The sequence below is a fragment of the Ptychodera flava genome, chromosome 1, assembly GCF_041260155.1.
Source record: "Ptychodera flava strain L36383 chromosome 1, AS_Pfla_20210202, whole genome shotgun sequence".
NCBI lineage: Eukaryota > Metazoa > Hemichordata > Enteropneusta > Ptychoderidae > Ptychodera > Ptychodera flava.
In genome coordinates this window covers 62,849,033-62,874,033 of record NC_091928.1, presented here as the reverse complement: position 1 = coordinate 62,874,033, position 25,001 = coordinate 62,849,033, and the positions used below count along the sequence as shown (strand labels likewise).

General features: G+C 35.9%; 1 long non-coding RNA gene across 4 annotated transcripts in view; it reads right to left on the bottom strand.

Moving 5' to 3' along the window:
• The window catches only part of LOC139142714 (uncharacterized), a 125,344-nt gene extending 101,483 nt beyond the window's left edge, over positions 1-23,861 (bottom strand). Inside the window, exons 1-3 of one of the 4 annotated variants that reach the window (XR_011554458.1) lie at positions 23,096-23,861; positions 22,796-22,937; positions 21,076-21,227 (exon numbers count right to left, since the gene is read on the bottom strand). This is a non-coding gene — a long non-coding RNA (uncharacterized lncRNA). Of the gene's footprint in view, positions 1-21,075; positions 21,228-22,284; positions 22,360-22,551; positions 22,750-22,795; positions 22,938-23,095 lie in introns of those variants that run through there. The other 3 variants (XR_011554459.1, XR_011554456.1, XR_011554457.1) reach the window with 3 other exon arrangements.
• Positions 23,862-25,001: the final 1,140 nt, after the last annotated feature.

Below are 25,001 nucleotides of genomic sequence, written 5' to 3'. Positions count from 1 at the left end.
CCGAATCCGAAACTGAGTCCAACTTCAGCATCGTGCCATTACGGGATACGATGAACGATGAAAGAGTTTGTATAGAGGGCGCTATCGCACATACAAACCTACTGACGTACATGCAAAAGATTAGCAATTGCAGGAATCGAAAATGATATTAATGCAACATCTGACATTATTTACTGTATTACTTCCTTTGTAAAATATACAGTTTGGAATATTCGAAATTCGGTTACTCTTGATGGGATTAAAGTTTCCTTCAATCCTTTGTCTAGCTGTGGGTCCATAGCTGTGGTGTTTTCGGACGGGATTCCTGCCTTTTATGGGCTGGTTTTGACTTTTTACGATTTTAACCCCGCCACGGGGTTAAAATCGTAAAAAGTCAAAACCAGCCCATAAAAGGCAGGAATCCGTCCGAAAACACCACAGCTATGACCCACAGCTATCCTTTGTCATGCAATTGAAATGTCATCTCTCCTCATGGATGAATACATTATATTTCACTTATAAGATGATGAACAAAACTGAGGATTTTATCACAAAGTTTTCAAGCCTTGTAAGACTTGAAGGAGAAGAATGCATCCTGAATGCATTCATATGATGATCTTTTTAATTAAGCAGCTAATTATTTGTTTGTTTGTTTTTTCAGACAAGACGCATTGTAATTTTAATGCATTCACCGTTATGTAGATTTGTTTTATTTGTGAGTATGTTGAAATACATTTATCTTTTTCAAAAAAAAACGTACATGCAGCTGAGACGAGTATACGTACAGGACAATAATCGGTGAATTCTTCAACAGTGACCAATTGGCAATGCGCAGAAAGGATGATTTAATGTCAGCTTTCCACGGTTGTTTTATTTCTATATTGACATTCGTTTTCGTCACAAGACGACTTTCTTCAACATTATTTATCCATTCAGTGTTTTCCGTTTTCATCATGAAAAAAAACTCCGGTGGCTTGGAGGGTCCCATATAACAAGTCACTCAAAGTACAAATTTACAATTGTTTTCTGTGGCAATATAAACGCCGAAAGGGTCCGTCTACACTTTAGTTTCCCGGACTTCCCTTTTTGTGTTTAAGAGGAGGAAGGTAAAATTTGGTAAATGCAGACGGTATTTCTGAAACGGTGACAAAATGTTCAGTGTCGCCGGGTAGGGCTGTTCATTCAGAGGTGAAAGTGAAAATAACATTTTGAGAACCTGAGGTCGTATCGAAGGTATGCAATTTTCATTCGAGACAAATAAACCAATATCATCCGTATTCTAATTTTTATACAAAGCTCACGTCTTTGTACTCATGTCGGTGTCTATTACATCCATGGTATACTTTCCGCGTTAGATTCATGTCGAGAGTGACGACCGCAAGTACAGAGAACGCTATGGAGCTCGCTCTATGAGACACAGTGACTGTGATTGGAGACAAATACCCCGCAGCTAGGGAATTGATGATACTAAATTTTCTTAACATTTTGTTTTAATTATGTGTTCGTACTGATGACCAAAAAGACGATTAAAGTAGCATAGAAATCAGTCGTGCAATGTTTAACTTTCCTTCGCTATTCTTGTTGACCGACAGCTTGCAGATCTTCCGGTGCCCTAATATTTATTTAGTTCGAATAGTTTTTTTCCTAATTTTAAAGCATTGCATTAAAGTCCAATTAACATTTCCTCATTAGTTTTGTGGCAGAAACATTGCAACACTGGGTTTCATATATCAATTCGCCTTTGAAGAGAGTGAAATGACAGTACATTTACACAACAGTTGACATTACTGGAGGAGCGACCGGGCTTTGGTGTATAACGCCCTCATGTTGAATTCTTTCAACTGCTTTCGTTCGTATATTAAATCCTATTTTAAACTTCAGAGCTTGAGTTTCTGATTCAGTTTAAAGCCATGACACTAAGATATGGAGACATATTTTTCAGCACAAACGAAAAATGAAGTGGTACAGAATATAAAATCCGTGGCACTTTTAGGCCAACCATATTTCGATGTGGAAATCACAGAAAGACATGATAAATTATGTCTAAATTGCATTTTGTTCAATTCAGTTCAATTCAATTACTTTATTATCCACAATAAGTGTAGAAATTTGCCTTCATATACAAATTGAAATAGTACAACTAGCAAGAGCATTCTGTAAAAAGGAACGCTATTACACATTGAAATGCTTAAAAACACACACAAGGTAGCGACATAGATACAAAAATTGAAACACAGACGGATACAACAAAGGACCAACAGGAGGTTTAAAACAACTACATCGAGTTTGAGAGTTTAAATTGAAACTGCTGATGGAAGAAATGACTTTTTGAAGAGATTTTTCTTTGCACGAGGAACCCGAAAACGTCTCCCTGACGGGAGTTTCTGGAAGTAACCATGGAGAGGGTGATCAGAATCATTGACAATATTTTGCGCTTTCCTTTCGCTTTCCTCTGTGGCCTCTCCGCTAGGCGACTGATGCCGTATGTTGTGGGTTCGAACCCGATTGAAAACTAGCCGTATTTTCACTGCCAGCTGGTAAAGGTTTACAAGGAATTTTGACTACAGACAATAATTTTTTCTGCCATCCTCACAATACGAGACAGCTTATTTCTATTTCTGACAGTCAAATTTCCGTACCACAAAATGATATTATAGGTTAAAACACTCTCAATGAGGGATCTGTACACTATTTGTAAGATATTTTGACTCACATTGAACGATTGGAGTTTCCTGAGAAGGTATAATCTTTGTTGGGACTTTTTCGCTATATAGTCAGTATTTTCATCAAATGTGAGTTTTTCATCTAGAAATGAACCTAAGTATTTGAAACATGAAACGACTTCAACAGATTCATCGTCGATTGTGACAGGAGTAAAATCCGGGCAAACTTTACAACCAATGACAAGCTCTTTGTTTTACTAATATTCATATCTAAATAGCTATCTATGCACCAGTCTTTAAAATTTCAACATTAATGGAAATATTCAGAAAGACAATCTTCCTTTTTAAGTAGCCCAACAAGAGCCATGTCATCAGCAAATTTGAACAAGATATTGCAGTATTGCACCTCATGTGATCTGTGTAAATAGAAAATAGAGTAGGTGATAACATGCAACGTTGTGGAGCACCAACATTCAGTACAATTTCCTCTGACATGTAGCCATTTACACATACCCGTTATGGTCTTTCTCTAAGAAAATCACTGATCCAGAGAATTATGTTGGCATCGACATTCATATTGATAAGACGTCTAAGGAGAATATATGGTTCAATGGTGTTGAAAGCGCTTGAAAAGTCTATAAAAAGAATACGAATGTATGCATTTGCGGATTCTAAATGTTGAGAAAGTAAATTAAAAAGAGTGATAGATGCGTCTTCAACCCCTCTATTAGCTTTGTACGCAAACTGAAATGGATCTAACTTATCAGCCACATTACAAAGCAAATGCTTCCGCACAGTACCTTCCATACACTTGCTCAGAATTGATGTTAAGGCAATGGGACGATAGTCATTCAGCTGCTTTGGGTTGGGCTTCTTTGGAACTGATGATGTCTTTCATGTACGGGGGACAACATGAAGATTTAATAACATCTGGAAAATGTGGGAAAAAAATGGGACCGAGTTGTCTGGCATAATTTTTCAAAACCCTTCCTGTAATTTTATCGGGACCTGCTGCTTTGTTACTGTTTAATTGTTACGGATTTCAAGACCTAAGGAAATGATGTTTTCAAGCATTTTTTACATAAATCGCTGCAAATTTGTTAACGAATTCGGTTGAATAGCGCGAGGTGCGCGATACATTTTGTGATACCTCAGAATGTAAAACATGCTTTACAGGAATGCTTTACTCTGGTATCAAACTTTCTCTCATATACATACGAAGATTGCTTGCCGAACTTTTTGTATAGCAGCGCATGTGTAATTTTAATTTCGTAAATGTACCAGACTGGACTAGCGTAAAACAATATTTCTGGCTCCATATTACCATTGATTTGTAAATTTGTTTCTGCTTTTCATGGTATGAAGTGTATTATTTTTCATATCAGGGAAATAAAGTGTGTGTGTGTGTGTGTGTGTATAATATATATATATATATATATATATATATATATATATATATATATATATATATATATATATATATATATTTGTTTTCTGCTTTTCATGGTATGAAGTGTATTATTTTTCATATCAGGGAAATAAAGTGTGTGTTGTGTGTATATATATATAATATATATATATATATATATATATATATATATATATATATATATATATATATATATATATATATATCATACAATACCATACCATACCATATCACGGAAAGACTGCCATTATTGTAGAAGCCATTGCGTTGATACGGACGCATAATAAAGTCCAAGCCGCCTTCGCAGAATTCGCATTAAGCATATTTTACAAGCTAAGAGCAATCAATCAGTGCAGAGACATGTCTATAAGAGATGCAGAGAAAACGAAGGCAACTGCAGGTACCTTTACAGAAATCAGGATCACAAGACCTAGTCTAAATATGCTATGGCAATTAAAATATTCTGCCTCTGGTAAGAATGCGGAATCTCTCCAATACTCTTTCTATTTGAATCATGGAAAGCATATTACTCAGAGTGTCTACTTGGCATCATCATGTATTTATATCATCGAGAGTGAGTTCTGCTACAGGCTGCAGTCTGCAGATAGTGTCATGGATGTAACAGAAGATATTTTGTGCTTAACATGTATCCCGTGTTTGGCAGGCATACAGACAGATTTGTCATTCAGTCCTGATATAGACGTCTTGATGTTAGCTGTGAGTTTGTTCATCAATTACAGGGCCAGCTATTCCTACATCAAACCAGCAAAATGGTCGAATGCTACATGTAAACAAAATATCTTGGAGACAGAACTGCCCTGGCTTCATTTGCTTGGCCACCATGTGACCTCTGGCTGTGATAGCGTCAGTTCTTTCAGAGGCAAAGGCAAGAAGGAGATGATAAAACTGCTGCTGGGAAGTGATACCTTCCTCTTGTACATTCCATGACTTAGGAATGTCATGGACATTGTCTGATACACTGATGACACAAATGGCGTCCTTTGTCTGTGATTTGTACGGACAAAGTGGGGTGTAGTGATGTAGCAAGATAAAATTGCTATCGTCTTGGCCTGCAAAGTAATGTACCCTCCCTCCATATAGAGACACGCAATATTACATACATAGAGTGCAAACTATGAAACTGAAAATATAAAGGCGGTGTTTGCGGGCCAAAGTGGATGTACATTATAAATTCCATATGGAAATAGATGGATCATAGCAGACACGCGCGAGTGCATAGTTATCAACCCAGTGGATGACTTTCTTGATGCACATGATTCTGTCTTCAACTTCGTAAGCTGTAACGAGAAACGTGACATCTCTGTCTTTCAAATGTACAGAAGAAGGAGAATGTCAAAGTTGGAAGGCAGTAGAAATGCATTTTTGTTTGTTTGTTGTTTTTAAATTTTCCTTGATATGGAAACTGAAAACTATTAGATAGATTTATGAGTGTAGTCATTTCTCTTTAGAAATTCAATCCTTAATTTCTGGAATGTACAACAGAAATCTTTAAGACATAGTCAAAGAGAATTCATGGCGGTATGGTTTACTCGGTATCGAGTGAAAATGGAAATACAGGAATTTTTAACTATTCTGTCACAGTGTCAAATGTAATACCTAGACTCATCAAGAGTTTTCTCTTAGAGTCATAGTTTGTTTCAAAGAAATCGTCTGGAACGCACTTTTTGAGGTGTTTCCTCAAGTCTTAGTGAAAGAGTAGAATAAAAATGCGATTTGGGTCGTATCAAGGTGTGATTAATGTTTAAAAAACCTATGTTTATTGCATGTCAGTAAATATGAGATCAGTAACGATAGCGTACAGTAGCGGTTCTGGCGCACAACCCATACTCATAACCCCATTTTACCTTTTAAAACCCAATTAGCTAGGGTGACTTGTACATTACCATTTCTTCTGTTGAGTGTTTAAGAGAGTTGGTCACGTTCAATAGAGTTTGTCACGCTCGTGAGCATGACCAACTCTCTTGAGTGTGACTAACTATCTTGTAAGTTTGACCAAATCTCTGAAATTTCTCAGGATAACTGGTACTGTACCCTATACTACTATAATTACCAAATAGTAAGATTTGATCTCACCCCTTTTATTACCATTGAAAATTTATACAGAAATAGTGGCAGGGGCTATAAAAGGTAAAAATGGGCGTTGTGCCCGAAAACCGGTACGGTACTTGTTTTCTACTTTTCTGTTCATAAAAGAAAGTGAACATGCATTATGGCAATGCAATGAAATAAAACTGCTATCTTTAAGATAGAGTACGATTTACTTGGTAAAAAAATCAATAATTTCAACTTTGGTTTCTTCATTTCAATTAAAATATGAAAATTTAGACTTTTGTGTTCAAAAATCCCAATATTGCAATTTCTATACAAGTATGTTGTAAGGTATCATTCTCAGCACACATCAACATGGCCAAACATCATCCTTCAAAACCTCAACGTCATAGAGCCCTTTTCTGGTTTCGGTCCATAGAGTGTATTCAGAGTTCAGACTTCACTATAAGAAGGGCGTCACTATTATTTTTTCTAAATCTTGCCATACACGACATCAAATCCACGCCTTAGTGCAAATGATACCAATTCATTTTGCCTTATTAATCTCATCAATTCTTGGCGGCAACTTTTCTTTACGTTTATATCCCGGTTACAGAATGTGTATTTTTTAAAATGTTCTGGCATTAGGGAGAAACTTTCAAAAGACAGTGAAATGCGTATTACCGGTAAGTTGTTCTCTGATGGCGCACTGATAATAGCGTTACTGGTTTACCTTAGTGCTGTTCACGGTTACAGGTTTGTTCCTAAATTATAGCTGCATGAGTGCGACATCGGACACTGCTACTTGAAATGCGGACACATTTTATCAACGTTGCATACTTGGCTGTTGTAGTACTCTGCGTACTCTGAGTCGTGATATGTCTTCAAGTAAACTTCGTTACACTAACAGTCGCCTACTAATTAAGGTGTATTTTCCTCATTCTTAAGTGAGTAAGTTTTAAAAGCAAAAATATTTATCTGTGCATATTTGTGAGAGAACAATAATGTCAATTGTGAACAGCCCATAGTCAAACTATCGCACTACGTTCAAACACTATTTTGTAAAACTCTACGGTTTCTTCTGGATAAGTTGGACCTCTTTACTTAGACTTTGAGGTGACAGACTTAAAAAGATGGAAACATTTGCATATGAAGTCACAGTATCAAGGACTAAATCTTTATGAGTTCAACGTTGTTTTAGAGGCTGTGAATTTTCTCAGGAATGATGACGTTCGGTTCGAACCTCTGGGTGTTCCATGGACGTCCGTCGTGTGATGGCGCTCTTCATCACTACTTTTAGCATCAATAGTTGAATGTTTCAATGCGTGTTTGATTTGAAGATGCGGAACTTCGTTAGCATTGACATCGTTCTGCTCTGTGTCTTTTGTTTCATCGGAAATAACTTCTTCCTTGACAAGCACTGGCACACAGCCGACAACTTTGTTTAACAAATCTGCTGCTGTTGTGACGCTATCAATAGTTGATGATTGATAATGACGGGCAAGATGTTTCATCTTATCAATGTCCGTACTCGATGTCGGCGTCAGAACATTGCTACAACATACAGCACTTATCAACAGACCAATGCTTACAAGATCCAACCGTATCTGTGAAAAGAATCAATATTAATTTCCCTGTGTGAAGATGAGAGTATTATTGATTTCACTTGATTTGAAATCTTTGGTGATGAGTGCACAACTGTCGACGTCTGCACCACGTACACAATTATTATTGTAAACAACCCGGAATTCGAATGGATCACGGTACAAAGAAAAGCAACGTGCACAAACACGCACCGAAATATGTGCATTTCTTTACGCGTTTGTACACGTGGGTTTGTTTGTACCTGTATCACGTGATCTCTTCGGCGTACTGAGTCTGCAGAGCACATCGTGTCTTTTTATTCCTGAGTAGAACTATTGATAGAATAAACAAAGGGTTTTTTTTCGCAATGCAAACATCTCAAAAGGTTTAAATGGCGTTAGTTACAATAAATAAAATTTCCGACTATCTCGAGGTTTTCATACAGTTCGTATTTCTTGCAACTCCACTAGATCATCAACAATTAATGATAAACAAGGTCAACAGCCTTAACGAACATTTTTTTTTGCATTTCTAAATGTTTAAAGAGTAAATGTTTCAGGATGGACTACGACAAAACATGGCACGGAATTACTAAATCTGATAAGTTTTTACTTTGATCAGAATACTGATTTATCATCATTTTGACCAATTCATCAGGAGTATGACTCGACATGGGAAGTAATGGCAGAAAGAATTGTACGACAGAGAGGGGAGTGGGTATGAACTTCATTGGATTATTGTGTAGTTCAGAATCAAAGTCAGATAATGTAATGTAAAAAAATAAGATTAACAATATGTTTATTATGAGTTTATAGTCAGAAGACTATCAAATAAAGTACTTTTCTCTGCGTGCCAATATTTGTGTTTTCACCATTTCCTGATTACCGATTAAAATTTCGAAAATTGTTAAGTTTTATTGCTGCGTAATAAAAGTTTCTCTTTTTTTTTTTTTTGCAACACGAAATGTTCTCCAATTAATTTTCCTTAGAAGCGTAAAACCTTCTGATTAATGGATTCGATACTATGCCAGACAGTTTTAGCAATTGTTGATTAATTATTCCAAATGATGTTTTCGCAATTTAGCAATAATTAATTTTCAAAAATGTCGTTTTACCTGGTCTTCTTCATATCTTATCTTCAATTTCTTCTCACTCAAGATATTCACAATTTTCATGACGATTCCAGATTTGTAAATTTATCTGGCGAAATCTTCCGATTCACAGCAGGTATCCAAATACTGCGACACACTTCACGATAGAGTGACCACTTTTCAGCGTCGCTGTCTACGTTGACATGCACCGGATCCAACAGCTTTAAGTAACATTCAATAACAACGGTTCTATTGATGAAACAAACCAACTCCAAACGACCAGATTTGTCAAGTATTTCAGTTTCAAAGATATCTGCCATTGCGGATAGTATATAGCGACTAAGTATGCCATCATTTTGGTAAAGTTGTAAAATTTCAAGGTCAACAACGTGTTCCTTCAGTTGGTGTTTTCTAAGCTGCATTTCCTCTCGTCTAGTCTTCTCTTGGATCAGCCAATTTTCCAATCGTTCAGAACGTCGGATTCTTCACATAAGATTTACGGTTGTCTTTTTGGAACAGAACTTTACCTGACAGACAGAATGAATAAAATAAACAGTGAGTTAACCAGAGATTGCTTGTTGATAACTTACAGGTTTATAAGCAGTTCAGGTACGCTATTTGTCAGAACTGACACCAAATATATGGAGTCATCATCTGGGACTGGGGAATTTTTCAATAAAAAGTTGTCACAGGGACCAAATCAGAAAATTACGTCTTTACATACGAGAAAGGGAAATACTTTTTTTTAAAAAAAAGGAAAACCTTGTTTTTGAAATCACAAGGCCCCTTTAAAGGTTTGCCAAGTGATTGAATTGATTTCTGGGGAAAAGCGAAGGGAATGGCAACAATTTTTTCACCCATTTTGGCAGAAATATTTATTATAGCGGTTACCCTGAAAAATTGTTTTGTCCGGTAGAGTCAAAGCAACAACAAAGCTGTAGTGACATTGAATAAAAAATAGTGAAAAAAATCAGCAAACGTTACAATTGCTCGCCTTTAACATTAAGTTTTGTGAAAATAAGTATATCTTTGCATATGCACATCACTGACTTTATTTCAAAGTTACACAAGACCTTCAGAGATGAATTCAGAGATACATTTAGATAAGTCAATGTCCCTGCTAGATGTATAGCACATGGCTTTAGAAAATACATCAGGGGATGACTGGTCTTAACAATGCTGGCAACCCTATCCTTGTATTTTCCTTCAATCTATCACGGCATATTATGATATAGTATTGCTAACTTTTGAAATGAACAGGGTTGGTGTTCAGTGTGTGAGTACATCATGCGGGCCTTACCAAAACAGATCTCCACACTTTTTGATTATTTTACCTCTACCTATCTGCAATTTCCCATAATTTTTTGTTTTTATTTTTAAAATAACAGTTTTGCCGTTAAACCTACATACCAGGGCAAAACCTCGAGCTACAGTACTGCAGCCAGGGACAGTCTTAGAAATTTTGAGTAACCCCTTGCCAACCATAATGAATTTGAGTAACCACCCTCTCTAACTCAGAAATTTTGACTGACCCCCTCCCCTCTCCACTTAAGAAAGTTCAATACCGATACATGTATTTGTAAAATTTACATAAAATACAGCAATAGTATTTTATCTTTCAAATTCTGGCGTACCCTGCTAGATTATCATCGGTTACCTCATGAACGTTGAAAAATTTATCTTGAACTTCCAAGCGAGTTTATTTATTTGAATTTCAAAATTAAAAACGGGAAAATTCGTCAGGTGTTGGCAACTTTGACCGCTCCGGCGGACCTTTTTTTGGAGGTCTGGTTGTCCAAAAATGCCCCCACACGGCCGAGTACTCGACACCTTCCTTGAAGGGACAGCATTTTCAGGTATAGAATACTGTAGTATTTAAACAATGGAGGTACCCTATAGGTTGTTTTCTCCAGTACAAATTTTTGTACGGTAATCCTAATTTTATTGTTAGTTTTGAAAGAGTGTGGATGAAATATTGCTTGAGGAAAGCGAGATCAAAAGTTGAAGTCTTTCATTGAGGCGAATACTACCTTAAAGTCTACCTGCCTCTTGATTTACAGTTTGAATTGAAAATACCGGTAAATCTTGGGTAATTTTTAATTTCTCTAGTACAAAGTGTGGACGGTGACCGCCAATTTGTATTTTTGATTTCGACAGAGTATGGCTGAAATATTCTTAAGGAAAGCTTGAGCTAAAGGTTTATGTCTTTCATGAAGGCGCATTTACCTATAAGTTTCCTGCCAGCTACAGTAAATATGAAAATGTCGGTAAATCTTTGGTAATTCATATTTTCTGTAGTAAAAACGTTTGACCGGTGACCCCAAATTTTGATGTTTGATTTGGACAGAGTATGGTTGAAATTATTGCTTGAGGAAAGCTTGAGCTAAAGCTTAAGTCTTTCAATGAGGCGCATACTACGTACCTTTAAGTTTACCTGCCTCGGGAGGTTTCGTACCCGATAATTGATTTACTAGGCGGCGGTACCTTGAGAAGTGATCAATTACATGCTTTAATTACAGATTGGTCTTGAAAGAGAGTTTACTTATTCCAATTTAAGAGAAAAACCTGGAAAGTTCTGCCAATTTTGCAACTTTGACTGCTCCGGAGGACTGTTTTTGGTGTTGATTGTAAAAATCGCCCCCAACACGGCCGAGTACTCGAATCTACCTCCTTTAAAGGACAGCATTTTCTGAAGCTAACGAAACAATGGCGGTATCCTATACTTTGTTTTCAGGTAAAGTTTACCTGCCTCTGGAGCTGTTGTTTCGATTAAAAATATCGGTAAATCTTGGGTAATTCGAAATGTGTGTTGTACAAAAATTTGCACGGTGACCCTAATTTTTCTCTTTGTTTTTGACAGACTATTGTTGAAATATTGCTTGAGGAAAGCTTTAAGTATTTCATTGAGGTGCATACAACCTTACAGCTTACGTACCTGCTTCTGGAGGCCCATTGCCCAATAATTGACCGGTTTGGCGGCTGTATGTTGAGAAATGGTCAGTTACATTCTTGAATTACAGCTTGATCTTCAAAGCGAGTCATTTATTTGAATTTCAAGAGAAAAAACTAGAAAATTTGGCAACTTTGACTGCTCAGGCGGACTTTTTTTTGGTGTTGATGTCCATAAACGCCCCACACGGACGATGGTCGACTCTGCTTCCTTGAATGGACAGAATTTTCTGAAGCTAACCAATCTATAGCTAGCCAAAACGACGGAGGTACTCTGTACTCAGTTTTCAGGTATAGCGTACCGGAGTGTTTAAACAAAGGAGAAACCGTGATATATGTAGTTGTCAGGTATAGAGTACTTAAGTGTTTAAATAATGGAGGTACCCTATATGTGGTTTTTCTCTTGTAAAACCATTTGCACGGTTACACCAATTTTTTTATTTTGTATTTTGACAGAGTATGGTTGAAATATTGCTTGAGGAAAGCCTGAGCCGAATTTTAAGGAGTATACTACCTTAAAGTTTACCTGTCTCCGTAGCTACAGTTTGAATTGAAAATATCTGTAAATCTTGTAGAATTGTAATTTCGGCAGTACAAAATTTGAACAGTGACCGCCGATTTTTATTTTTGATTTTGACAGTGTATGGTTGAAATATTTCTAGAGGAAAGCTTGAGCTCAAGTTTAAGTCTTTCTTTGAGACGCATACTACCTTAAAAGTTTATCGCCCCTGGAGGTTCTTTACCCGATAATTGATCTGCTTGGTGGTTGTTTGTAGAGAACAGGTGAATTACATACTTGAAATAAAGCTTGAACTTCAAACCGAGTTTATTCATTTGAATTTCAAGAGAAAAAAGAAGGAAATTCGGTCGATTTCGGCAACTTTGAGCCCCGGTGGTGGCAGTCCCCGGTTGGTGGGTACCCATGCGCGTTACCAAATTCACGGAAAAGGAGGTGTTTTTCTTCAGTCATCTCGGAGATTCTAGGTCCGTGAAATCGAGAAAAGGGGTATTTTTTCAGAGTAACCTCCGAGATTAGGGGTAGTCCTTTCATAATCTCCCTAGGACACTAAATCTGGTCTAGTCTCACTCACAATGTGACTAAAATCAGGTGAGGACAAACATTTTTGATGTATGTACATGTATACAAAGTCAACCTCCAGGGTCAACCCTGAAAGTCAACATACTAAACCTCTTAGATTCCGAAAATAAGGGTATGTTCGTTACAGCTAATTTCTCCCAGATTTGCCACAAATAGGGGGTGTATTTTCTCAGAAATATTCTAGGAAAGGGGTACTTTTCAAACTTGGGTAAAAAGCATGGGTACCCACCAACCCGGGGACTGCCACCGCCGGGCTTTGAGCCCTCCGACGGACCTTGTTTTTTTTCCGGTTGAGATGCCCGAACGCCCCCACACGGCCGAGTACACGACTCTGTTTCCTTGAAGGGACAACATTTTCTGAAGCCAACATAAACAATGGAGGTACCCTATACGTGGTTGTCAGTTAGAGAGTACCATAATGTTTAAACAATGGGGGTAGCCTATACTTTGTTTTCTCTAGTACCAATGAATATTTGCGAATTAAACCCCAATTTTATTCTTGGTTTTGAAAGAGTGTGGGTGAAATATTTGCTTGAGGAAAAGTAGATCAAAAGTACAAGTCTTTGATTGAGGCGCACACAACATTAAAATTTACCTGCCTCTGGAGCAGCAGTTTGAATTGAAAATATCAGTAAATCATGGGTAACTTGTAATATCTGTTGTACAAAAATTTTGACTTTTGATGTGGACAGAGTATGGTTGAAATATTGCTTGAGGAAATCGAGTTGAAGGTCAAGTTGTTCATCGAGGCGCATACTACCTTAGCGTCTACCTGCCTCTGGAGGCTCTTTACTCAATATTGACCTGATGGGCGGCTGTATGTTGAGAAATGGTCAATAACATGCTTGAATTACATCTTGAACTTCGAGTTTAATTATTTGAATTTCAGTAGAAAAAACGGGAAAATTAGTTTCTGTGGCATGACGATGACAGGTTTAATAGTAGTGTGTTAAAAGAAGGAAGATAAAATTTGGTAAATGCACAAGGTATTTCTGAAACTGTGACAAAATGTTCAGTGTCGCCGGGTAGGGTTGTTCAGAGTGCTCATAATTTAATTTTCCAGGTGAAAGTTCATGAAAATAGGCCTAACATTTGATAACGGAGGTCAGTATCGAAGGTATACAATTTTCATTCGAGACAAATAAACCAAGATCATTGGTATTTTCATTTTTATCCACAGCTCACGTCTTTGTAAGCACGTCGGTATCTTCATTGTATGCCTGAGTAACTTTCCGCGTTTAGGCACATCTCGGAGATACCTGTGGGTCCATAGCTGTGGTGTTTTCAGACGGGATTCCTGCCTTTTACGGGCTGATTTTGCGATAAAAGCCGTAAAAGTCAAACTCAGCCCGTTAAGGCAGGAATCCCGTCTGAAAACGTCACAGCAATGGACCCACATCTACGTCTTGAGAGTGCTAACACAGCATGCTACAGCTCGCTCTCTGAAACACGGTCCCTCCACTGTGATTGCAGCAAAACGCCCCGTAGCTGGGGAGTTAATGATAGTAAATTTTCTTTAAGTTTGCTTTGTACTGATGATAAAAAGATGATTAATTAAATTAGCATAGAAATCTATCGTGCAACTTTCTTGTTGACCGACATCTTGCAGATATTCCGGTGCCCTAACATTTATTTAGTTCGAACAGGTGTTTTATCTGACTTGTGAATAGTTGTACAAAAGTCCATAAAGATTTTCCTCACATGTTTTGTCGCAGAAACAGCGACAATGGTTTCACTTATTAAATCACGAATCTCTGTCAAGGGAGCGAAATATAAATGTGATGGTATATTTACACTGGAGGAGCGGCCGGGCTTTGGTGTATAGCGCCCTCAATGTTGAATTCTTTAAAATGCTTTCGTTGATACAGTAAATCGTATATATAGCTTGAGTTTCTGATTCAGTTTTAAGCCATGACACTAAGATACGATATTTTTTAGCACAAATGAAAAATGAAGTGGTACAGAATATGAAAACACATAAATGGGAAATTCTAATAATGATTTAACAACGCTATCATCTAGAACTTTGTTATTAATTATCAATATGCTTTGAAAATTCTGATCATCGGCATTCTATTTTTAAGCGTCCTCATTTTCTCATTCAGGCACACATTGATTGAACACTCATGATGTGGTATAGAACTGTATCAGCTTTTATAGAGTGTTAAAATTGTTCTGTTTGGTAAATGTAATCCTTATGTCAAGCATTACATTCCCATGAATACTTCAGTACATGTACAGCAGTCGGGGTTGTATACTGAAAAATAGAAAAAACATACTCTTTGATCAGAATTGATGGTGACTTATGTATCAATATGTTCATTTATTTTCAAAAAAGTGATTAATTTGGCAAATTGTCTTGTCTTGTTTTGTTATGATTGAAGATGATCTGAACAGTGGAAAGAGTTTTTATGTCATTGATATTGATGTTACACTGAGACAATGTCAGTGACAACTTACAAGCAAAAATGTATTCAGGCTGTTTTCTCAAACACTTTTGGATGAGCAAGTGATAAAATGTTCTATTCGTCAACTTTGATGGAGGAAACCCACCTCTGAAACAATGTTGAAGGAAATGGACTGTTAACAGCCTTTGTTGTTTTGTTTGTTTGACCTTTCACAAAGAGTGTCAACAAAATTTTGAGCGAGTGCTTTGCAACTTTGCCAAACAAAAATCTATAAGAGCAGTCATATAATATTGAGAATGCAACCAGTTAAGGCAACACTAATGAATCATGCAACGGAAATTGTAGAGTCTAGAATGGTGGCTTACCTGACAAATTATAAACTCTGGGGCCTGATATTTATTTTGTACACAATCAGATAAAATAAAATCCCAAACAATACATACAAAAGACTGACAAGACTCAAGCATTTTCTCTGGAACTGGAACCTTTAAAGCTCCATTAGCTGTCATTTTGATTTTTTCCAATATTTTTGTCATGTCTGTAAGGCAGAGTTTTTTGTTCTACTCCAAAATTCATATCAAAATGCCCAGTTCAACAGGGTACTGCAATGCCCAATATCAGTGAGGGTAACTGAATTTTATTCCAGACTGGAATTCATTTGTCAACAATAACATTGTATACAATACAGTGTTTGTAGGACTTATATATTTTTATTCCAACTTACTTTTTGGAGAAGTATTTTTTCATAAAGTGAATTGTACATTGTCATATCAAAATTACCATAAATTCCTTTTAACAAAATACAAAAATATTTGTTAATTTTAATGTTGCTTTTTGGTACTGAGGTTGACCCTTTTTCAGAAATTAATGCTTCATTTATAATATTAATTAGAGGAAAGAGAAACCAAACTGACAAATAATAGAAATACTTTTGTACATCCTGGTTAGACCTGATAAAATAATTGTTCCTCAGGATTTGCTTTTGAAAAGCTAAAGAGGCTGTGAGCAAAATTTTTTTTTTATTTCCTTTCGACTAGTGACATTGTAAACCATGACTTGGAGTCTAGATTTTACAAACTGTTCACAATAATAGAGGCATTACATATACTGGCAGTATTGACAAAATAAATTCTGAACATTTCCACATGGTCCAACATTAAAATAAAAACACTGTAAAAATATACATGACATTATTCCATATAAGTTGCAATACAGAACTACTTAATATGTGCTATAATTTCAAATATATTTCCAAATTGGCTAAAGTTGAAGTAATGTTATTCAAACAAAATCACATACAGTCAAACCTGTGTATCATGAGTGGTCATACAAGAGATCAAGAAAAGGTGACGACTTTCTATAGAAGGTGTGTGGCATGACTGTAGGTGGTGTGTTGACTGATAAATTTAAGAACAGATAACAGCAGTAACAAAGTTCAAAACCATAAATCTAATAATATATGGATGCAATTTTGGAAAGAGTCATTTTGCAGCCATAAAATCACTTCATATATACCCATTTCTTGCTTTCCATTCTAATCATTTTTGGTGGATGTCATTCAAAGTCAGATATGCTGACCATTTATACACTGGTTTTGATCCAAATTGGAGCAATTCCATGTGACCAATGCCACATAACAGAGGTGGCTGTTCTGTAGAAGGCTTTTCACATGTAAATACCAGCTGTGTGTGCAAGGTAACCACTCTAAAGAGTGACTGCTCTGTAAGGGTGACCGCTCTGTAAGATTTGACTCGTTGAGTTCACTAATTGATAGTTTATTGGCATGCACCTTCAGCCACAAAACTAGTTTTTGATTCTCTGCAGAACTAATATTTGACATTGAAAATTTTATGATCAAGAATGTCTATTACATAATCAAGATGTTATCAGATTTAAGTTTGCATCTACATTGATGAGTATTTGTTGAGTATTTGGTTCTAGGAGATATGACTGTTCAAGCACAAAGATGACTCAGTATTGTAACTAAAGACTATGTATGTAAACAATAATATGTTCACATGATAATTCAATAACAATATACTTGATTGCACAAATAATGCTACAAATATAGCAAAAATTTTAATGTGTAAATGAGCTGTAGTTATTCAATGACAACAATAAGAAATTAGATAGAAATACTCTAATATTAAATTTTTATGTTAAAAATAAAGGAAAATATAATGATATATGATTATAGAAAAAAGTAGTTTCTTCAAAGATAAGCTTTTGAATAAATCCTTGACTGAATCTAAAAATGTTGAACTGATGGACAGACTACGGTACAGGGGAAAGAAATCAGTCCCCTGGGGTGGGGAGGGAGGGGTTTTTTGTGCAACAGTTTACTTTATTTGATTTTATTAATTTTGACTGTGATATTTCAAATAAAGAGTTCAACTCCAAACCGTCTGACTGCTTTCTTTATTACTACAAGTCCATATCTCCTCTCAAATCTGTGTATAAATCACTGTAATTGCTCCGAAAACATTGCCAACTTGCTAATCCGCTGTCCGTACAGCCGTCCCACACGCAGTTTTACAGTGCATGAATGGTGTACATCATTGACTCTGACATCTGTGATAGCTCTAGTTACAATGTTGTAAGATTGACCAGTGTCCTGACTCTGTGACAGGGTGACCAGGCTCAACCATGTAGTTTTGGGTCTGTTCTGGGATCATCAGGTGGAAACCATAGCAACACAGCTGGACCTTGGTGTTCATCAAGTCTTTATGGAATGTTTTCAAAATGTCTGGAAAAAGAGAATAGATGAAAACAAAGGACTCTGTTTCTGAACATTAAGATGAATACACTTTACTTTACTTTACTTTATTGCTCAATAACACACTCAAGGAGTGTGGTAATTAAGGCAAAAATTACAAAACTCAGCAAACACTGGATGAAACTGCTGCTGGGGGAGGAACTAAAGTACAAGAAATAAATTTGGCAAGAGGTAGTTTATCTTTGTGAGTAAAGATATACATGAACTTTTCTCTGTCATTCAAATCAAGAAAACCAGGATTATACAAACTTGTGGATGAAAATAGACTATCTCGATAAGTTCTGTATTTTGGACATTCTATTACAAAGTGAAATTCATCCTCAACTAAAGACTTACAATATTTGCAGAATCTTTCATTTGCAGGAACTTTTGGAATTGACCTTCTACCCAGTTCTATTTGAAGGTTGTGATCTGAAATTCTTAGTTTTGTCAGCCACCTCCTATAGGTAAAAGATCTTATATCTAGCAAGTAACTTTCAAATTCAAATTTTGTCTTAAATAGTCTGTAAGTTCGGAGCTTATTCCTCTGCATTCCACACTTCCTTGTATCATTATGAATGTTTCTCAGCCATGTTTTTTCATAAATTTCACATAAACTATCATATACATTATTAATACAGAGATGATGGTATAATCACTCATGGATCAATTTCTTGATTTTAGTCAGACTGTTAATTGTACTGATTCCCCATCAATTAATAAAGACAAAAGGTATGTTCATTATATCTATAAACCACAGTTTCATCGTTCTACTCCAAATTTGAAATCATATTGAAATACCTGTGTTGAAATTGTCAACACAGCTTGTATGTGTGCAATGTCCCATGTTGATGCTGAACATTCAATTCTCTGTATGATTAGAAATTCATTTGTCAAAACAAAAGTTTCATCTTGTACACGATGATGTCAAGTTTACAACATTTTGGTACACTTTAAGTGGCAGAAGAAAGAAAAGTTCTGTTTTCAAGACAATAATTGAACAAAATATTGAAAAATTTATGTATAGATTTTTACTCACATTTGGTATACCAATGTGAGGTTATCGTATAAGCTGAATTGATTTGCATGTCTGTATATTTGTGGGTATGTGCGGATGTATGTCCGTCACACACAAAGGCTCCCATACCGCCAAAGCTACCGTCTCAGTATTTGGTGTACAGGTAGATGTAAGGGTTGAGATGTGAATTTGTTCAAATGAACACATCAGTGTCAAAAATGTGCAAATGAGGTAAGAAAAAGGAAATTCTGCAAATGTTCATGAGTGGTCGCATACCAATGGCTGAAACAGGATACTCCACTGACCTGTAGTCATTTCCTGTCATTGTTTATGAACTGTTACATATTAACAGACCTGCTCAAACTAAGGGACGGACCATTAGATCTTGGGAGGGGGTGGTCACAATGAAATTGTGAACATTTTTTTTTACAACTGTAAATTTCTAAAAAAAAAATTTTCCAAATGAGAAAAGCTGTGCTAATATTTTTTACTAAGTAAATTTTCAGATTTATAATTTTTTTTAGTTAGACGCTGTCTGAGATACAATGTACATCCATATCACTAGCGCAAATAAGATTGCGTGCTGTAACTACTTATGGCCCAGTGATTTATATTGCTGATAGATTTCGCGAAATGTTGCAGATCATCTTTTGACAAGCTGAGAAGCTGTTTGCAAAAAATGTGGTGAAATTTCAATATTTGTGTTTTTAGGACAATATTTGCCCTTTTTTTGATCAAAACATCAATTTCTCTGTAGCAGTATGTCAAACTTCTGTCATTCTTGTTGTTTTTCTGGTTGTGCTGTGCAGAAATTATTGTCATAACATCAACGTAGTATTTTCCTGCACTGAACAGATAGAAACAACATTTATTGTTGATCTTTGTAACCCATACTGGTATGTACCAATTTTGATCAAATGTGAGCGACACCGTATAATTGCGGTATTTTTAATGTGTCCCGACCTTTTGACACTGATCATTTTTTTACCAGAGTCTGTAAAAGTATTGTCTTTCATTCTGGTAAAAATCATTTAGGCTTTACATCACAAATAACATGATAATCAAAATATTTATGAAGGCATTACTCAAGGGATCTCTTGACTCTGACATTTGAGAAAGTTGAAATGATCTTTAGTAATGATAGAAAGTTGAAATGATCTATAGTGAGGTTATACTCAAAGTTTGGTGATCGAGTGACTTACCAGAATATAATTTTATATTATTCATACGGATCATTCTTGATGTTATAAAGACACGATGATTTTGTTGGTTTACAATTTGCTAATGCATTGGTGGGTTTGTGACCACACTCAACGATGGCTGCTCTCCTATCAATAGTAGAATGGCCGGCCCTAATTGCTAGAATTACAAATCATAAACAAAATATTGTATCGAGAAGATTCTTTGAAATTAGAAGTAATCATTGTTTTTGTGCTCTTATGTACTGGATTATTTTATCAGTAAATTAAATACAGGATATATTAACTTTCTCAATATTTCGCAAAGTGTTCACTGCTCTTGTCTTGAAGTTTTAAAATACGTGAAATATTTGGAATTTCAACATTGAAAATCCTCCCTCCCTTTCAAAGTGTGTTTAATCAACTGCTGGTAACTCTAGCAAGCAGTTCAAGCCTTTCATCTGGAAAATTAACAAAATATCAGTACAGTTCAATTTAAATCTTTCCTTTCTGAAATTCTGAATAAAAAATCAAGTGTCAGTGCAAAATTAAATTAACAACAATTTTGTACCAACATTTGAAGTTCAAATTGGCTGCTAACCGTGTGTTCGTCCTATAAAGGCAAATTAAATTTTCAATAATCCATCAAAAATTCTCTTTAATGAGCTCCCACAAGGCACTGGATAAAAAAGTATCATAAAAGTCTTACAGTTCAAATATCTCTTCCTGAGCATATTTTACCTTAAACATTGAACTTCCTGAGAATACCTTATACATAAAATACTTGCTAAAGGTCAGTTAAACCTATAAACCTGAATCAGCTATTATACTTCTTTTAACGTTTTGTGTTCTCCATTCAAAGTGTAAATCTTACCATCTGTGACTTGTTCAGGTTTAAACCAACCATCCCATTTGCCCTTGTAGACATCACCAATGATGACTTTGTAATTTCCAACTCGCAGTGCCGCTGTCTTAGTTATTGGATCAATGTTGTGAAGTATTTCATTTCTTGGTGATGCAGTGCCCCTGAAATGGTTTACACTTGAAATGTGGAAAAAAACCATGTAACAGGGTACATGTTTGTAATTTATTTCAAAGTAGAAACACATCTGATCACAAGTGCCTGAAATTCATATATTGTGTAAGTATAATGTGCCTCAGCCACACAGAATGCTCCTAAGGTGTCATATTATCTTTTGTTAAATATGCAAGATTTATGTCCATGGAAATAAACTGATCATATGAAGCAAAAAGAAACCACACTTTGTCTTCTATCTGTGTTCACTTAAACACATCAAAGGACACAAGTTTCTAACACTTGATCAAACTCAAAGGCCTTGATATGAATGAACATTATGGTGGAAATGTTCAGGTCTTAATTTTTGTCTGTCTGTTTGAAGACTAAAATTATTCATTAACAAGCCCAGGCCTGTATAAAGTATAAGATAAAGCCCGAGTACGAGGGCTTTTCTGGTATATAAAGTCCAACCCAACGATAAAATGTCGAGGCCGCAGGCAAAGTGTGGTTTCATTTTATCGTAGGGTTGGACTTTATATACCAGAAGAGCCCGAGTACGAGGGTTTTATCCGACTTAAAAACTATCGCCCCTAACTGATATATTTTCGTTTTCAATGTGTTTACGTCAACCGTCCCTTTTGTCAATGTAACATGTTTAGGATATGAATTAAAACTTTTATTTGTGAAATAGCCTTCCAATGTAATGGAACATCCTATAAATGCCCTAGGGCACATTATATAAATGCCCTAGGGCACAGCAGATTTTGTGTTGCATGCAGCTGGTTTCCGCTGACGTGTTACCAAATTTGAATATTAAAACGTACCAGATGTCTACAGAATATGACATGTTCACTTTTGATTGGACAGTACTTCACTACGGAGCTGTCATTCGTTTCTGGAATTTGGTGACCAAGGCTTTGCGAGTAAATAAAACACCCTGAATTGAGCACTCTGATTGGTCAAGCAACAGTAGATAGTTTTTAATATTACATAAAAATATGGCACTGTGCCACATTGTGTACATGTCTATGAGAAACCAATATTAATTCTTAATTCTATGCTTACATGGACAAAGTGTCCCATAGATTGACACCGTCCAAATTCTGTGGTAATTCTGAAACACGTCTATCAAAAACCAAGATGAATTCTCATTCCTATACTTACATGGACAATGTGTCCAATATGAATTAATTCTCATTCCTGTACTTACATGGACAAAGTGTCCCACAGACTGACATCATCCAAATTCTGTGGTAATTCTGAAACATTACATGGACAAAGTGTCCCATAGATTGACACCGTCCAAATTCTGTGGTAATTCTGAAACATTACATGGACAAAGTGTCCCATAAATTGACACCATCCAAATTCTGTGGTAATTCTGAAACATTACATGGACAAAGTGTCCCATAGATTGACACCATCCAAATTCTGTGGTAATTCTGAAACATTACATGGACAAAGTGTCCCATAGATTGACACCATCCAAATTCTGTGGTAATTCTGAAACATTACATGGACAAAGTGTCCCATAGATTGACACCATCCAAATTCTGTGGTAATTCTGAAACATTACATGGACAAAGTGTCCCATAGATTGACACCGTCCAAATTCTGTGGTAATTCTGAAACATTACCACCTGCTGCATGATAGAGCGTTGGTAACCAATCACAAACATGGATCATTCAGAATGTTGTGTCTGCCACTGTTTTTGACTCTAGTAAGAGAAGGATAGTTGTGAAAACAAAGTTATTACAATTACAATATTTAGACCTCATTCTAAAAAATATCGAAATTGAAAGCTACAAAATCAAATGCACTTCTGCACTTTTGCAATTTTACTGTTTTATCAAAGTTTCCTGATGCAATTCTCACCTCTAAAGTCATGTGATCATAGTAATCTTCTCTTTTCCATCGTCAAAGAAGGAATCAAATCCATGGAATGTTGGTGTGTACTGCCAGGCAAAGAATCTAGGAGCCCTGCTGGGTGAACAGAAAATCAGACATTGTGATATCAGGATGTAATTTTGTGACTGTCTTGACAGAAATAATCAACTTCACTTGACTTTGACAGCTTGCACTTTGGTATTAAAATTAATCCTTTTTGGCTTGTATTTGTTTAGGTTTTGGAATCTTTGATGGTGTGTTGTCCTTTTTTGAATTCTTCATTTGGGTGACATTTGTGTAGGGGTGTGTAGCTGTCTTGTACTCTTCATATTTGATACTCTCTTAGGGTGGTGGAATTGAATTTATTCTTGTTGACTTTCTAGTGAATTTTTAGTAGTCTTAGAAGCCAAGTTAGTCAAACAATGTAATTCTGTTGATCCTTTTAACCATCCATGTTAAATTTGCTGACAGCCAGTCTGGTCATCGGTATTGTAAGCATTCACAGATACTTGTATATGAACTGCTGCAAATCCTGCATTTGATTGACAGTTTCTGGTTTCCCTAAATTACTGAATTTTGGTGAATTAGCAGCTGACAAGCATGTATCAAAGCATTCTCTATTAAAATGTTAATATCTTTACAGTTTTAACAATAGACATGATGTGCATAGACTTTAATGTCCAAGTGTAATTTTTCAACACTGGTACAGATATATGCATTTTAATTATCATGTAACAGTCACATGATTGCATAGGCAAATCTGACTGTAATATACAGAATGAGTATATAGTCAGAGTGTTGACAGGTGATAGGTGATAGACCATACAGATATATACAGAATGAGTATAGTCAGAGTGTTGACAGGTGACAGACCATACAGATATATACAGAATGAGTATAAGTCAGAGTGTTGACAGGTGATAGATCATACAGATATATACAGAATGAGTATAGTCAGAGTGTTGACAGGTGATAGACCATACAGATGATGCAAACACAACAAACACAGCTAATGATTGTTGTTGGCATGACTGGTGGCTACCTGTTTATTTTTATCCAATATGGTTCACACATGAAGTATCGTATACACTTTCACTGCGCCATAATTATGCGTTAAAATAAAAAAACGTCATTTGATAAAATGATTTGACGTTTTGATGGCATCATGGTTACAGAGGAGAAAACTTTGAGCATGCAATTACATGGCATGATCAGCAAGTGTCATCTTTCAACAATATAATGTCCACTAAAAAGTTGGCAAAAAGTCAGGATTTGCAATTGTTCATCAGTTTTAGGAACAAATGAGTGGGACATTTTACTTTCCTTTGTTATTTGAAAATTCTGTAATGCTTGATTTGTAATTATTAGGGGATTTTGAATCATCCCTATAACACCCACTCTGCCTCAATTTGCTTGTTATGCTACACAGATGACATTCTGTGATGCAGTAAAAATGTGATATCTGTTCTTTCATATATTTTCCAGTGGTTTCAAACTACCTTCTTTATTATTCTTATTTGAATGTTTAACTGAATCAATCTCGCAATCAGTCTGTTGCACAGGTAATTAAAAAGAGATTGTCGCAATGTTTAAACTTTATCAAAGAAATGTTAGATCTCTTCAGTGTTTCACTTTACAGCCCCTTTTTTGACACTCAAAAAACATTATAAGCTCCAAATTAATTCTCTGTGAATTACTTTAAGAGTGATATAGTTGTGTATGTATTAAACCTCACAACTTTACATCATTCTGTTGCTAAACCTCATTAACAATTCCAATCACAACCTACATTGTGAATATTCATTGTCCTCAAGTGAACTGTGATAATGGCTGCTTGCACCATGTGACTTAGCGTGGTATAAAGGTCAATCATGTGACATACTTTTGACCCCGG